The sequence below is a fragment of the Cetorhinus maximus genome, chromosome 20 (genome assembly GCF_964194155.1).
Source record: "Cetorhinus maximus chromosome 20, sCetMax3.hap1.1, whole genome shotgun sequence".
Classification (NCBI taxonomy): Eukaryota; Metazoa; Chordata; class Chondrichthyes; order Lamniformes; family Cetorhinidae; genus Cetorhinus; species Cetorhinus maximus.
In genome coordinates, this window is record NC_135898.1 from 58,995,612 (window position 1) to 59,010,354 (window position 14,743).

Genomic DNA, 14,743 nt, shown 5'->3' on the forward strand with positions numbered 1-14,743 from the left:
ACCAGGCCCCGTATCCATGGCAGCAGCTGAGAGGGCACCAGGCCCTGTAACCATGGCAGCAGCGGAGAGGGCACCAGGCCCCGCTACCAAGGCAGCAGCTGAGAGGGCACCAGGCCTCATTACCATGGCAGCAGTTGAGAAGACACCAGACCCTGTTACCATGGCAGCAGCTGAGAGGGCATCAGGCCCCGTCACCATGGCAGCAGCTGAGAGAACACCAGACTCTGTTACCATGGCAGCAGCTGAGAGGGCACCTGGCTCCGTCACCATGGCAGCAGCTGAGAGGGCAACAGGCCCCGTTACCATGGCAGAAGCTGATAGAGCACCAGACCCCGTTACCATGGCAGCAGCTGAGAGGGCATCAGACTCCTGTCACTATGGCAGCAGCTGATAGGGCACCAGGCCCCGTTTCCATGGCAGCAACTGAGAGGGCCCCAGGCCCCGTTACCATGGCAGCAACTGAGAGGGCACCAGGCCCCGTTACCGTGGCAGCACCTGAGAGGGCACCAGGCCCCGTTACCATGGCAGCAGCTGTGAGGGCACCAGGCCCCGATACAATGGCAACAGCTGATAAGGCACCAGGCCCCGTTACCGTGGCAGCAGCTGTGAGGGCACCAGGCCCCGTTACCATGGCAACAACTGATAAGGCACCAGGCCCCGTTACCGTTGCAGCAGTTGAGAGGGCACCAGGCCCCGTTACCATGGCAACAGCTGATAAGGCACCAGGCCCTGTTACCGTGGCAGCAGTTGAGAGGGCACCAGGCCCCGTCACCATGGCAGCGACGACCAGCCCCGGCCAAGGGAAAAAGCTCCCACTCGCTTTACACGGCGGCCCTTTATAGATTTTAAGAATCAGACCAACTCCCTTGCTCCAATTTATCAGCGAGTTCGGTCCGGGTATCGGGAATCTGCAGCAAAGTAAGAAAATTCACTCAATGCGAAATCTCACCTCAAAATCAGAAATGCCGTCCTGGTAATAATTATTTTTAAATACAATCTATAGGCTACTGTTTTTTTTTTAGAAAGATGGGTGGTTTGCAATAAAATGACGAAGTAAACAAACCTGAAGGAGCAGGGTATTAAATGGCAGAAAGTGCTGGAGGAAAGAAACGCAGAGTTTGGATGCGGTTTTGGTTTTAAGTTAATACTCGTCTGGCAGGTTTAAAAATAAATAAAATATATTTCTTCGTGTTTACCGTTTATTCGGCAGGTATTTGGCCGGAGGAATCGGGACCGGCGCCTACACAGAATCAACAAGCCCAGAATTCGAGACCATTCGGCCCACCCTGCCGCTTCTAACCCCCGGCCCTACCGGCGCCTCAACCTTTCTTCCTCACAAGCGAAAAAAAAAAGTTTAAAAACACGCTGCCCTCCTCAGAGAACCTGGGGTTGGTCTCACCTCCCAAATTCCCCCTCACCTTCCCTAACCATAAAGTTGATTGATGATCTGTCTCTCTCCATTAGGGCTGTGTTTACTGAACCTCTCGCCTCCTTACTCAAACTGGAAACTCTGCTTCGTATCCATGCCGTCATTTGGTAAATAAACACTCAAGAATGCAAAACGCTCTTTCTCTCCCTATTAAATCTGATTTTACGCCCAAATTCTCACATAACTGATACAGCAAAACCAGTTATCGCTGGTACATTTTCTTTAATTTATGCAAAACGCCACTTATTAAGTGCTATATAACAAGTTTTTAAATGTTATCATACTTGCCACTGCATTTGTTTTTAATAAGCAATGATCTTTAGCCTGAAGTTCAAGCGACCCCACGTTCCTCCCCCCCCGCCCCGCACCGCGCGCGCTTCCCTTGGGGACTGGCTCATTCATTTTACGCCAAATTTACCGGGTTGCATGGTAAGAGTGTGCAGAAAGCAACCTTTAAACATGCATCTGAACACTTCACATATGAACCCGGGGCAACTAAAAGGTGATCGAGTCGCCATCTTCCGCTGCTTTCCGATAAATCCGCACTGGCAAAAACCTTCCTTTTTAACAACATGCCCTCAAGTTTTCTCCTTGACATCTGCAAGACTCGTCCATTTTCCTCTTTGCTCTGAAGCAGAAGACTGCGAGATTGGCAAAAGACTGTTTTGCACTCACCCGAGTGTGAAAAGATTTTAACAGTGACAGCGTCTCTTGGCTGCGTTGTGCGGATTCCTAAACTTTCAGCCTCCAGCCTGTGTTCTTGCCATTTCTGAGCTGAATTCCAGGGCTCCTCTCCTCACGTGATCTCACCCTACAAACTCCAGATCCAACAAACTATGCTTTCCACAGGCGCTGGAAGCAAGTTATCAGCTCTTTTTAAAAAAACTTTCTGAACATTTCATTCCAAGCCCGACTGTTAAATGGAAAGCTGTCGCTTTTAAAATACTCCTTTATTCGCCCCCTATTTCCTTTTCATGCCGTTCTATTTATTTATTGCTAGTTTTTTTTTTGGATATCTAGCAGACAACTTGCTTTCAGAACTGCATTAATGCCACATCTGAGAATCCCATTGATGGTCTGCGACAGTGGTACAGGTTAATTGGTATGCAGGTTTTCTTCCCTACTGTCTTCCCCTGCTCCATAGGCACAGTCAGAAATAGTTTACCCAAGGAAAATGTTGGAGAGCCAGTCAGTGCTCTCATCAATTGATTTCCTATTATTTTTATTGATTTAATTACTTGCCAAGTGGCAGTGAAATGGTAAGTCCAACTCAATGAACAAGTACTAAACACGTTTTTTCTCATATAGACCAATATAAGTTATAATCATCATGTCGTTCCTGTCTTTTTTTTAGCATCTTGTAGACAGCTAGCTGTTACAAAATTTCGACCACTGATTCTATTCCCCCCCACCAACTATCTGTTATCTCCAACATTTTCATTATCCCCTTTCTACATTTTCTTCAAGGTATTTCAGCTTTGGATTCCTCAAATTGTTAACTATTTACAAGATTTGTTTTCTCTGTTGTAATGTTGATCACCTCACGTTAGTTGATATATTTTCCTCAAAATGCATTGTTAATGAAAGCAATAAATATTTTAATTATAAGTTTGAAAAAGACATCTGGAACTGGGCAGTCTCCTGTACAATATAAGATCCAAGAACAAGAATAAGATCCTTTAGATAAACATTTTAACATAATTGTGATGTGGGAAAAATGATTATTCTGAAATCATTATCAATATATAAGGAAGCCTTGGAGAATAAGGAGGGTTCGGGATGAATTGTCACCTAGGCAGTTTGATTGTATTTTACAATTCACCAATATAAAAGACTCAATTCTCAAAAATCTAGGAACAAATAAAAAGACTTGCATTTATTATGATCACTGGGAGTCCCAAAGTGCTTTACAGCCAATTAAATACTTTTGAGGTGCAGTTAGTGTTGTAGGAAATATGGCAATTTGCACACAGCAATATCTCACAAACATCAGTATGATAATGATTAGATAATCTGGTTTAGTGATGTTGGTTGAAGGATAAATATTGGCCGAGACACTGGGGAGAAGACCTCTTTTTCAAAATAGCACATTGGAATACGTCATATCCACCTGAGAAGGCAGACAAGGCATTGGTTTAATACCCCTTCTGAATGATGGCTCCTCCAACGTTGCAGCACCACCACAGTATTGCCCTGCAATGTCAGCCTGGATTCTGTATTCAAATTTTTAGAGTGGGACTTGAACCCACTCACTTAGAACCAGGAGTGCCACCATTGAGCCACAGCTGACCCCAAAATTAAAAAAAGGCTAAAATTCAGCAAATTCTGAGATAGCATTAGAAAATAAAAGGGTAATGAACAATTGCAATTAGTGATGACAAGACTTTTTCCAATTAAGATAGAAGGCAGAGAATAAGGAAGCGCTGCATGGCCCTTTGAGGGATTCCAATCAAGCGGACTGTTTTGTCCTGGATGGTGTAGAGCTTGAGTGTTGTTGGAGCTGCATTCATCCAGGCAAGTGGAAATATTATAACACAGCAGTTGGTAAAGGCTGAGTAATTTAAAATCCTAGAGGGAAACTTAAAACAACTGTCATAACCTATATTTTCAATTGGTATGTTGGAGATGCAGTTCTGAATTCAGAAGTGAAACCACCAAGCCTCCAGAGGTTTTTATATAAATTAGATTAAACATTTATTAATTTAACAAGGAATTAAATACATACACATGTCTACAAATTACTACCATAATAACTTTTAAAGAAATCCCCAAATTAGTCAGTCCTAGCTAAATCTTCACCAAAGCAACAATAACTCACAGGCTTAAACAGACACCAGGTAAAGAACATTTTATCTTATGAATTCAAAATGAGGTCCCTTGCAATTTGTTTCCTTTGCAGACAGTTGTAGGGCTTACGGGCTGCTTAGATGTTACATGCCTCTGACCCACACGCACAAAACTCTTTTTCTGTATATACCTAGCCTTCTCTTTGAATGCAAATTCTCATTGTATCACCTGGCCTTTTGAACTCCACGTCTTCTAACAATAAAACCCCTTTCATAGTACCAATTTTATTAGTAATATAAACATATTGCTTGGTGTCTCCTAGCTAGGTACAAGATTTCACACCCAGTCTTTGAATGGTTTATTCAACAAAATGCAAATGTACCCTCTACCTTACTGTTTAACATCCCAAAACCACTATACATCAAAGGACCCAGACTATTTGGCTTTAATCTAATTAAGACACACAGACTCACACCCACAGACACAGACCCTACTACAAGTCCAATTTAAAATAATTTCCAATAACATTACATACATTAATATCTTCATGATAGGAATATTCTGTCACATTCCTGACTTGTATCTTTTAGATGGTAGACAGGCTTTGGGAGTCAGGAGATGAGTTACATGCATCAGAATTCCCAATCTCTGACTGTTCTTGTAACCACAGTATTTATATGGCTGATCCAGTTCAGTTTCTGGTCAATGGTAATCCCTAGGCAGTTGATAGTTGTGGATTCAGTGATGGTAATGCCGTTGAATGTCAAGGGGAGCTGGTTAAACTCTCTCTTGTTGGAGATGGTCATTGTGTGACATGAATGTTACTTGCTGCTTATCAGCCCAAGCCTGTCTATAGTCTAGGTGGACATGAACTGCTACAGTATCTGAGGAGTCGCAAATGGTGCTGAACATTGTGCAATCATCGGCGAACTTCCCCACTTCTGGCTTTATGATGGAAGGAAGGTCATTGATGAAGCAGCTGAAGATGGTTGGGGCTAGGACACTGCCCTGAGGAATTCCTGCAGTGATGACCTCCAACAACCACAGCCATTTTTCTGTGAACCAGGTATGACTCCAATCAGTAAAGTGTTTTCCCCCTGATTCCCATGGACTTCAATTTTACCAGGGCTCCTTGATGCCACACTCAGTCAAATGTTGGCTTGATGTTACTGTCACCTCCCTTCTTGAGTTCAGCTCTTTTGTCCATATTTGAATCAAGGCTGAAATGAGGTCAAGAGCTGAGTGGCCCTAGCAAAACACAAACTGAGTGTCAGTGAGCAGGTTATTGCTGTGTAAGTGCCACTTGAAAGCACTGTTGACAACACCTTCCATCACTTTGATGATGATTGAGAGAGGGCTGATGGGGTGGTAATTGGTTGGCTTGGATTTTTCTTGCTTTTTGTGAATAGAACGTACCTGGGCAATTTTCCACATTTCTGGATTTGCAGCTGTACTGGAACAGCTTGGCTACGGGCACGGCTTGTCCTGCAGCACAAGTCTTCAGTACCATTATCGTTGTCAGGACTCATAGCCTTTGCTGTATATATCTCCAAATGACATATTCCATCAGCTGCATCACTTGCTTCAGCTACTGCTCAATTCACCACACTCCCCATCCTTTAACTACCAGGAATACTTATCAATCAGGACTAACTTCTAACATGCATAACGCTTCATCTCACCCTCACGTATTAGCACTGCTGAAAGCCTCGCACCCACATCTCACAACTTGCACATACTGCCAGCTATGCAACCATGACAGCCATATCAACGAAACCTATTGTACAACATTCACCGACACTCTTCCCTTTCTTTTGCAGAAGGTTTTGTACAACCCAAAGGGAGAGGTGGACCCACATGCTGTAACTCCCTTTGGAGAAGGTGGTGCTGGCCATTGCTGAGGTCATGGCCCATGCCTGAGTTGAACCATTGAAGACAACAGTGTCCTCCAAGTTTACTTAATCTTCCTTCTCATTTCCCACTTCCTTCTCATCTCACAAACTCTTCCGTCTTGTAAGCTGCAGATGTTGTAAGCATACATCTTCTACATTTCCCCCCTCCCCTCACCACAACCTTACCCTTGTACCTTTTACCTTTCAAATACCCATGAAGTGCAATCTGGCCAGGCAGTGGAGGAACATCATGAAAAGAGTGATGATGAGAACATATTGTCATTTGATTTCACATTCACAGCCACAAACTAAGATGCTGACACTGCAGATATCTTCAAGGGTTAGAGGAGGGATCTGCTTGTGGTGAAACGACAAGCACAAGTGTACTGCAGTCAACTCATGGAGCAAGGACCTGGCAGGCACCAGCTCACTTGACTTCTGTTGCTGAAAACTCAGATGAGAATATCAATGACTCAGACTACAGATGAAGGTTTATGGGTATAGACAACAAAATACTTGATGCATTGGGAAGAGTGCCCAAAAGTCTTGCATTAATGTCAAGGAGCAAGGTGGAGTCCGGCACCAACTTGGCATAGGGTTTTACACAGAGCTTGAAGTCTATGTTTTCCAGGAAGTGGGATCAAATCCATTAGCACACTTGTGGTCTCAGCCAAGATGCAATACTTGAATCTTGACGTCTCAGTTTTTGTTGCAAAATAAGCAGCTTCAACAAAAGTCTGCAAAGGAAGCTCAGCTTGCTGCCATGCAAGCTCAGACCGCTGTCATCATCAATGCAGATTCCAGTGCCCAAAGGGGCATGCAGATTGCAGAGGCACTGCCCCAGGATGGTGGCAGTTGCTCATGGCACACTCAGACTGACAGCACTTGTCCTGTCACCTTGCCACTCTGCTAGTGTCCTTGCTGTTACTCATCAGTCAGCCAGCCCAGAATGCTCTCACCTTGGCTGAGGTGGTGCAGTCCCAGAGCTGCTCGAGATCATCCTGCAAGGCCATTTGCAGTCTTCGCAAATGAAGTCAGCAGCCTCCTACCAACCATACTGCAGCCATTTGGGTAGAACTGCACAGAAGCATCAGGACAGAGAAAGGCACACAGATAACAGACACAGAGCAAATGCACAAGGGTGTTTAAGTTTATATGTAATGTTGCATGGTTTCATTTATAAATTTGGTTTGGAATGTTTATTTTGCAGTGGCTTTTATTTTTGCCTCAGGGTCAATGTTATGGTGACAGCTGAGGGAAGATAAGGAATGTGGGACTCTTGGTGAATGGGAAATTGAGGTTGCATTTACTGGTATCGCAGCCTGATGAGCTGTTTTGCAGCAGATCTCAGTAAGGACCTACTAAAGCATAGATGTCTGGCGCATTGTTCCTTACTGAGGTTCAGGTAGGATTGCTCCCAGCTGAGGTTCAGGTAGGATTGCTCCCTGAGTATCCTGGGCAGATATGGTCTCCTGCTAAGAGCTCTTTTTCCCTGCTCCTTCTTCTAGCAACTGGCTCTGCTCTGTATTGCCTCTGCTCATTCTCCCAGTCATGCTGTGTTCCAAGAGAAATGCTTACTACTGTACCCATGTTCGGGACAATTTGGTTGGTGCAAAAGTCTTGAAGGCAGTCCAACTCCTTCAGCACCTGCTATATCACTTCCTGCAGACTTTAGAAACATTAAAGAATTCTAGAAAACACCAAACGCTTCTACAATTGTAACAAGAGCCTGTAGAAATCAAATCAACAACTAACCTGAAAGTAGTTATAATCCTTTTAAATAGTGCTGGTAGTGGCAGTGAGCATTCCTGCTGATAAACAGTATGTGATTAGGAGTGGACTTAAGCTATAATATTGCTCCAAAATGGCAGCACTGGCATCAAATCAGTATTGCAAGCTGATTGGTTTCATGATCTGTCTATAGACTTCTGGCAGACGCCCACTGTGCCCACACTAATGCCCTCACCAAAATAACATGCAGCATGACTTATATCAGAATTGTGTGCGTGCATGTGCTAGACCTCATTTTGGACCACTGTGGTCAGTAATAGCATACAAAAAACGGGCACTATTCATCTGAATTTTATTAAGCAAGTTGTTTTTCTATTTTAATTCCAAGTATGTGTTCAGCATAAAAGAGTAAATTTTACACCAAAGTCTTTGTACTGGCAGACCAAAGTTGCACAACCAGACATTTTACAGTGACTGTTTTGATAACAGACCTGATGGAATAATAGCTGAGACACCTGCATGAGACATTGGTTGTCTCCTGAGCTGAGGAGGTTAGTGCTTGCATTGAATTTTGTAATTGCCGCAACTGGTGAATGACAAAGTTAATCTAGTATAGTTAATAATTGGCAATGCAGCCTTCAATGATGCCTTCAAGATATGCCTTCTACCCCAACATGCCTGAAATCTACTCTGCTTACTCTGCTTCTCTAGGGGCCTTAGGTGACAGGAAGCTTGTGGGGCTGATGTATGGGAAATGCTTGGACTGCAACACACTGAACAGTTTCATATCTGCATATTTATCTGTTCCTTCTTCCAGTTCCTCTGTTTACCCATAAATTGTTCCAAAGACTATGAATAATTGGTTATAACTTTCATAATGTTATAACAATCTCATAATTAATAATCCACTTTAGGCAAGGAAGAAAGATTTACAGAAATGTTCACAATCATCACAATCTTACTTCACTGGGTAAACTTCAAAGTATTATTTGAATAGTTAACTAACTGTTTATCCATATTATTATGCACAGTTTATCCTTCGGCACACAAAGAACATTCTCATAACCGGTGAAGTTAATGAGATGGAGATATGGAGTAACTGATTAAAAATAATTTTTTTCTTTCTTAGCACGGTACCTCAAAGTATTTCTATTTTCCCTTGCTGGTAAATGTACACATATTACCAAAAATATAGAATCATAGAATGGTTATAGCACAGAGTGGGGATTGGTTAGATCATTTGGCTAGATGACAAGAGTGTGGTGCAGAATGATGCTAACTACGCAGGTTTGATCCCTGTATTGGCTGTGGTAGTACATGGAGGCCTGCCCCATGCTTGATGTGGAATGTTACCTCTCAAGTTATATACTTGTCTCTCTCTCTCTAACAGAGTGAGATGCCTATGGTCCCTCATTGACTATGGCTAATTATCTTACAACACAGAAGCAGGCGATTTGGTCTGGCATGTCTGCTGGCTCTCTGCAAGAGCAACTCACTAACTGTGCTCTTCTCCACCAATGCTGCCAGACTTGCTGAGTTTTTCCAGGTATTTCTGTTTCTGTTTTTGTTTTGGATTTCCAGCACCTGCAGTTTTCTGCTTTTATCACGTAGTCCTGCTCCCATGCCTTTCCTCTGTAGCCCTGCAATTTTTTTTCTCTTCAGATAATTATCTTTTGAAAGCCACAATTGAATCTGCTTCCATCACGGTCTCAGGCAGTAAATTTCAGATCTTAACCACTTGCTTTTCACCCTGTCACCATTGCTTCTTTTACCAGTCAAATCAGTGTCCTCTGGTTCTTGATCCTTCCACCAATGGAATCAGTTTCTTCTAACCTACTCTGTCCAGACCCTTCATGATTTTGAACACCTCTATCAAATATCCTCTCAATCTTCTCCAAGGAGAACAACCGTAGCTTCTCCAACCTATCCATGTAACTGAAGTTCCTCACCCCTGGAACCATTCTCATAAATCTTTTCTGCACCCTCTCTAATGCCTTCACATCTTCCCTAAAGTTTGATGCCGAAAACTGTAGACAATACTCCAGTTCAAGCCGAACGGGTATTTTATACAGGTTTATCATAACTCCCTGGTTTTGTACTGTATGCTTCTATTTATAAAGTCCAGGATCCCACATGCTTTATTAACCACTCTCTTAAACTGCTTTGTCACCTTCAATGATTTGTGAATATATATCTCCAGGTCCTGCTGCTCTTGCACCTCCTTTAGAATTGTACCCCTTACTTTGTATTGCTTCCCCTCCTCCTTCCTGTCAGAATATAACACTTCTCTCTGCATTATATTTCATCTGCCTTGTTCGTCCATTCCACCAGCCTGACTTTGTCCTTATGAAGTTTAATACTATCCTTTTCACAGTTCACAATACTTACAAGTTTTGTGTCATCTGCAGATTTTGAAATTGTGCCCTGTACACCCAAGTTTAGGTCATTAATGTATATCAAGAAAAGCAGGCATCCTAACACTGACCCCTGGGGAACACAACGAAAAGCTTCCTCCAGTCCAAAAAACAACCATTCACCACTACTCTCTGTTTTCTATCAATCAGCCAATTTTGTATGTTCCATAAAAATCAAACAAAAGTTTTTTTGAGGATGTATTACCAAACTCTCAATTTTATTCCCCGCTTCTAGCTTTAACCCTTGGGCCTTTACCCTTGCTGGTATTTAGTCAGATGCTCAGAGTTACATGAAACTGTACAGCTGTTACTATTTTCCTTTCCCAGCTGAGACATATAGTTCTGCTTTGCCCTATTTCCCATCCAGAAGAACAATGTGTTTGGAAACTTTAAAAGTGTGACTTCCAAGTGTGCATTGCTCAAATAATATTAGCATTAGCAAGTGATTGTTTCTGGTGCATTGCTGCAAAGCTTGTGGAGTTTGATATAAAGCTATCTTCTTTTGTTCCCTGTGCATCCTCAGAAACCCCAAGTTGATGTTGATCAGGACCTCATAAATTAATGAATGTTTCATATTGAAGGCTTATTCCCATAGTTAAGTAGCTTTGAAAAGCCTATTAAGGCTCACACTCTGCCACTTGCAAACCTTTTGACTTGACTTATTTTCTCATTGACTCATTTTGTGCCAGAAAAAAAGTGTTTGAACAGCTGCATTTTTTGCAATGCAGCCAGAGAAATGGTGCAGCAAAGCAGTTACTGCAAGAGATTTGTCGCTGCTTACTCTACAGTATCAGTATCACATCAAATCTCAAGTTGATGTGGTTCCTGAATAAGGAAGTGCAGCAGAAGAGGTACATGATCTATCCATACCATTCTGCACTGTCTTAATTGGACCTTCAAAAGAAAGTGTATTAAAAATGACTCAGGCTCAGAAAGAGACACTTGCATTTAGATAAAGCCTTAGCACATCTCTCAAAAAAATTACAAAGCACATCATCTACATTTCATTATTGAGTGCAATGATTGTTATTTTGTGGCAGCTGTTTTGTACAGAGTGATATCCAACATGGGCAATGAGACGAACCATACCATTATCGGTTTTTATGGTGTTGGTTGAGGAATGAATATTGGCCAGGACATTGGGAAAATAAACCCTGCTCTTTGAACAGTGGTATGTGATCTTCAACATTCACCTGAATCACCAGATCATCTAGATAGGTTTAATGTTGTACCTGAAGCATGGCACTTCTGACAGTGTCTACTCCCTCCGTAGTGCATTATAACCGCTCACATTCTGTGCTCAAGTCCTGTAGTGAGACATGACAGCACCAGCTCGAAGTTATACCAACTTAATCAAATGACACCAAGGATGTATACCATCTTTAGCCATATTAATAGATGCAATCAACCATCTTTAATCATGGCAATGGAAGTGGCAATCCCACTGAACTTTTACATAAGCACAAAAGCAAAAAAACTGTGGATGCTGGAAATATGAAATAAAAATAAAAAAGCTCAGGAGGTCTGGCAGCATCTATGAAAAGAGAAACAGAGTTATCAATGAAGGGTCGCTGATCTGAAATGGTGACTGGAATCTTCCAGCCCACCCGCGCCAGGTTCTCCTGTGGCGGGGCTGGTGAGCCATTGAAATCCCCGTTCACACCAGTGGGACCAGAAGATCCCACCGGCATGAGGGGCTGGAAAATTCCAGCCAGTTGACCTGTTTCTTCCTGCCAGACTTGCTGAACATTTCCAGTATTTTATGTTTTTATTTCTGAATTTTTACATCTCAGGTTCCTCCCAGGAAACTGAAGGGGGATATAGCTGATGTGAATGAGTATGGTGTCAATCAAAGCATCAAAGAGGTCACAGATGCTCTCCTCTGATACCACAACACCTTCATTCAACTCAGCAGGGATTACTAGTAGCAACAAAGGAAACAGCCTCAACTTGTGGCTGTAGTGGTTTTGTCAGAGGTAAGACATAATATACAGCGTGCATGTGAGCACCAGCACACACTGCAATGCAATTCAATTCAATGAAATGTATTTGCACCCCATTTCTACCATTTCAAAAGTTGTTCATAGATACACCCTTCTTTGATAGACAACATTACACCCATTTCTTCAGGCAAAGCACTGTGGCATAAAGTTATTTTGAAGGCAACCAGTTTTGAGGCCGGCTTTGAAGAGACCACATATATCTGCTGTAACTTTGAGTCTTGACACTCAAACATTTCCCAACTCCCCAGGTTGAACAAGCACAAGAAGACAAAAGCAGCAAGTGAACGTTTGGGATCTTGAAGTAACATTTCTGATGATTAGGCTGCTCAAGGGGCATAGGGCCTTGCAGTCTCCATAATATGTTGCTGTAATGTATGTTTCACAACATTGCAATTGAGAAGAACTTAGTTACCAAATTTCAGAAGTTGCAACAACACATGGAAGAGGAGGAATATGAAAATGCACAGCATCCACCTCCATCAGAGATGATAAAATGTAGGCATAGATGAGATTTCAGGCCCTGAGTAACAACTTTTTCGATTGAGGCAAATAATTAAACATTCCTGTATTTCATCTATTGAAATAACCTTCTCTTTACTGTGACTAAATATAATCCAACATATGCCCACCTCTCCTTAATTACATGAATGCCAAAAATGAATTGTTCACTTTGCAAAATTTATGTGGGTGTCAGAGCACATTGAGATGACAAGAATGATGATGTGACTGAGTAGTTAAAAAATATGCTAACCCTGCATCTTGTGCTGTATTCCTCTCTGAATATTTAAAGAAGAAAGTGCTTCTTAGCCTGACTATAAGCTCTGCTGACCCACTAGCTCCATGAGTAAAATTTTCACAACTTAGTCCCTGGCCAAACAGCGGGGCCATTAACAGGTTGTGAACCTATTGCCAGCTGGAGTGGGCTTTGCCGAGGTTCTTTAACTGAACATCCTGCCTGTGAATTGCCTGACCAATCAGAGAGGGCAGGCTGGTTGAGACACTGGATCTGTCAAAAGGAAGGATTTCTAAGTAAAGGGACCTTGACATGGGTTACAATAGCTCACCAGCACTTGGCTGCAACAAGCACAGGAAAGCAGAGGATACGTAGGAAGGCTGATCCCCTCCTCAGGAAAACTCCCCCACATGCCTTTTCCCCTAGCATCTAGAACAGCAATAGCCTATGTTATCATCAAAGGGTTGTTGTAATCCAATATGTAATATACTTTTAAAACAAGTATTGTAATGTAAGGTCACATGATCTTAATACCCAATAGCAGAGTAGCGCAGGCTATCTCTCTGTGACAGAGTCTTGAGTTAGACACTGAAGAGTGAAGAGTTTTAAGTTGTAAGCACACAAGTTTAGCTGCTGAGTTTAGTTTGTAAATAAACAGCATGGGCAACATTTTCCCCCTGTCGGGATGGAAGTGCAGGAACGGGTGGGGTCGAGTGGGCTTCCAATTGGCGCCCCCAGTCGGGGGTGCGCTGCCGTTTAATGTGGGCGGGCCAATTAAGGGAGCTATGTGCTCCCTGTGCGGGCAGGGGGGGGGATTCCCTCAGCCGGGAGTGCGCTCTTTCGGGCATGCGCGCGGAAGAGTGCACAGATCTCCCTGAAGCAAAGTGCTGCCTCAGGGAGATCGGCTCATATTTTAAACTTTAAATAATGCTGAGAAAAAATTTCCTTGCCATGTCCCCTCATGTGACACTACACATGAGTTGGGACATGTCCAACCTTTAATTTTAAAATATTGTGAGATTCTTAAATTCTCATGGAACCTCATCCTGCCCGTGGATGAGGTTTCATGCCTTTTCAGAAGCCCGCCAGGGCTCCCGGCCTGCCCGCCAACCGTGATCAGCTGCTCGCTGCCATTTTATGTGGACGGACCAATTAAGGCCCAGCCAGTGTGACGCGCACTCGGAAGCACTGAGCACTTCCTGTGCAGGCGGGGGGAGGAGGCTGAGTTGGGGCCTGCGTATGCTCCCAAAAGAGCGCAGAAATCTCCCTGAAGCACAGAGCTGCCTCAGGGAAATTAGTTTGATTATGAAAGATTTAAATAAAGAAAAAAAAAATTAACTCAGACAGTGTCACATGAGCTGGGACATGTCAATGAATTTTATTTAAAAAATGTATTTGTTTTATAAATCCTTCATGAAACCTCATCCCGCCTGTGGATGAGGTTTCATGATAAATGCGAAGGCAGCCTGGGCTCTTCGCCTGCCCACCAACCTTAAGGTTGGACAAGCAGCCTTGTTAATTGTTTCAATTACTTCCCTAATGGCCTTAACAGGCCTTTGACAGTTCGGCGGCCACGCAGCCAACTCTGGCGTGTGCCCGCTGAACTGAAGATCAGAATGACGCGCGGTGATGTCAGGACGCATGCCCAACATCACCGCGCGTCATTTTACATGTCAGTGAGCAGGGCCCACCCCGCACGCTGACCAGGAGACTCAGGCCCAAGTTCTCCATGGTTGGTCACAAACACAAGAATC

At 43.2% G+C, this 14,743-nt stretch overlaps 1 long non-coding RNA gene across 1 annotated transcript in view; it reads left to right on the forward strand.

The window, feature by feature from the left end:
* The first annotated feature begins 856 nt into the window (after nt 1-856).
* LOC144694416 (uncharacterized) overlaps nt 857-14,743 on the forward strand; it is a 31,750-nt gene continuing 17,863 nt past the window's right edge. Inside the window, exon 1 of the long non-coding RNA XR_013579745.1 lies at nt 857-973. This is a non-coding gene — a long non-coding RNA (uncharacterized LOC144694416). The remainder of the gene's footprint in view (nt 974-14,743) is intronic.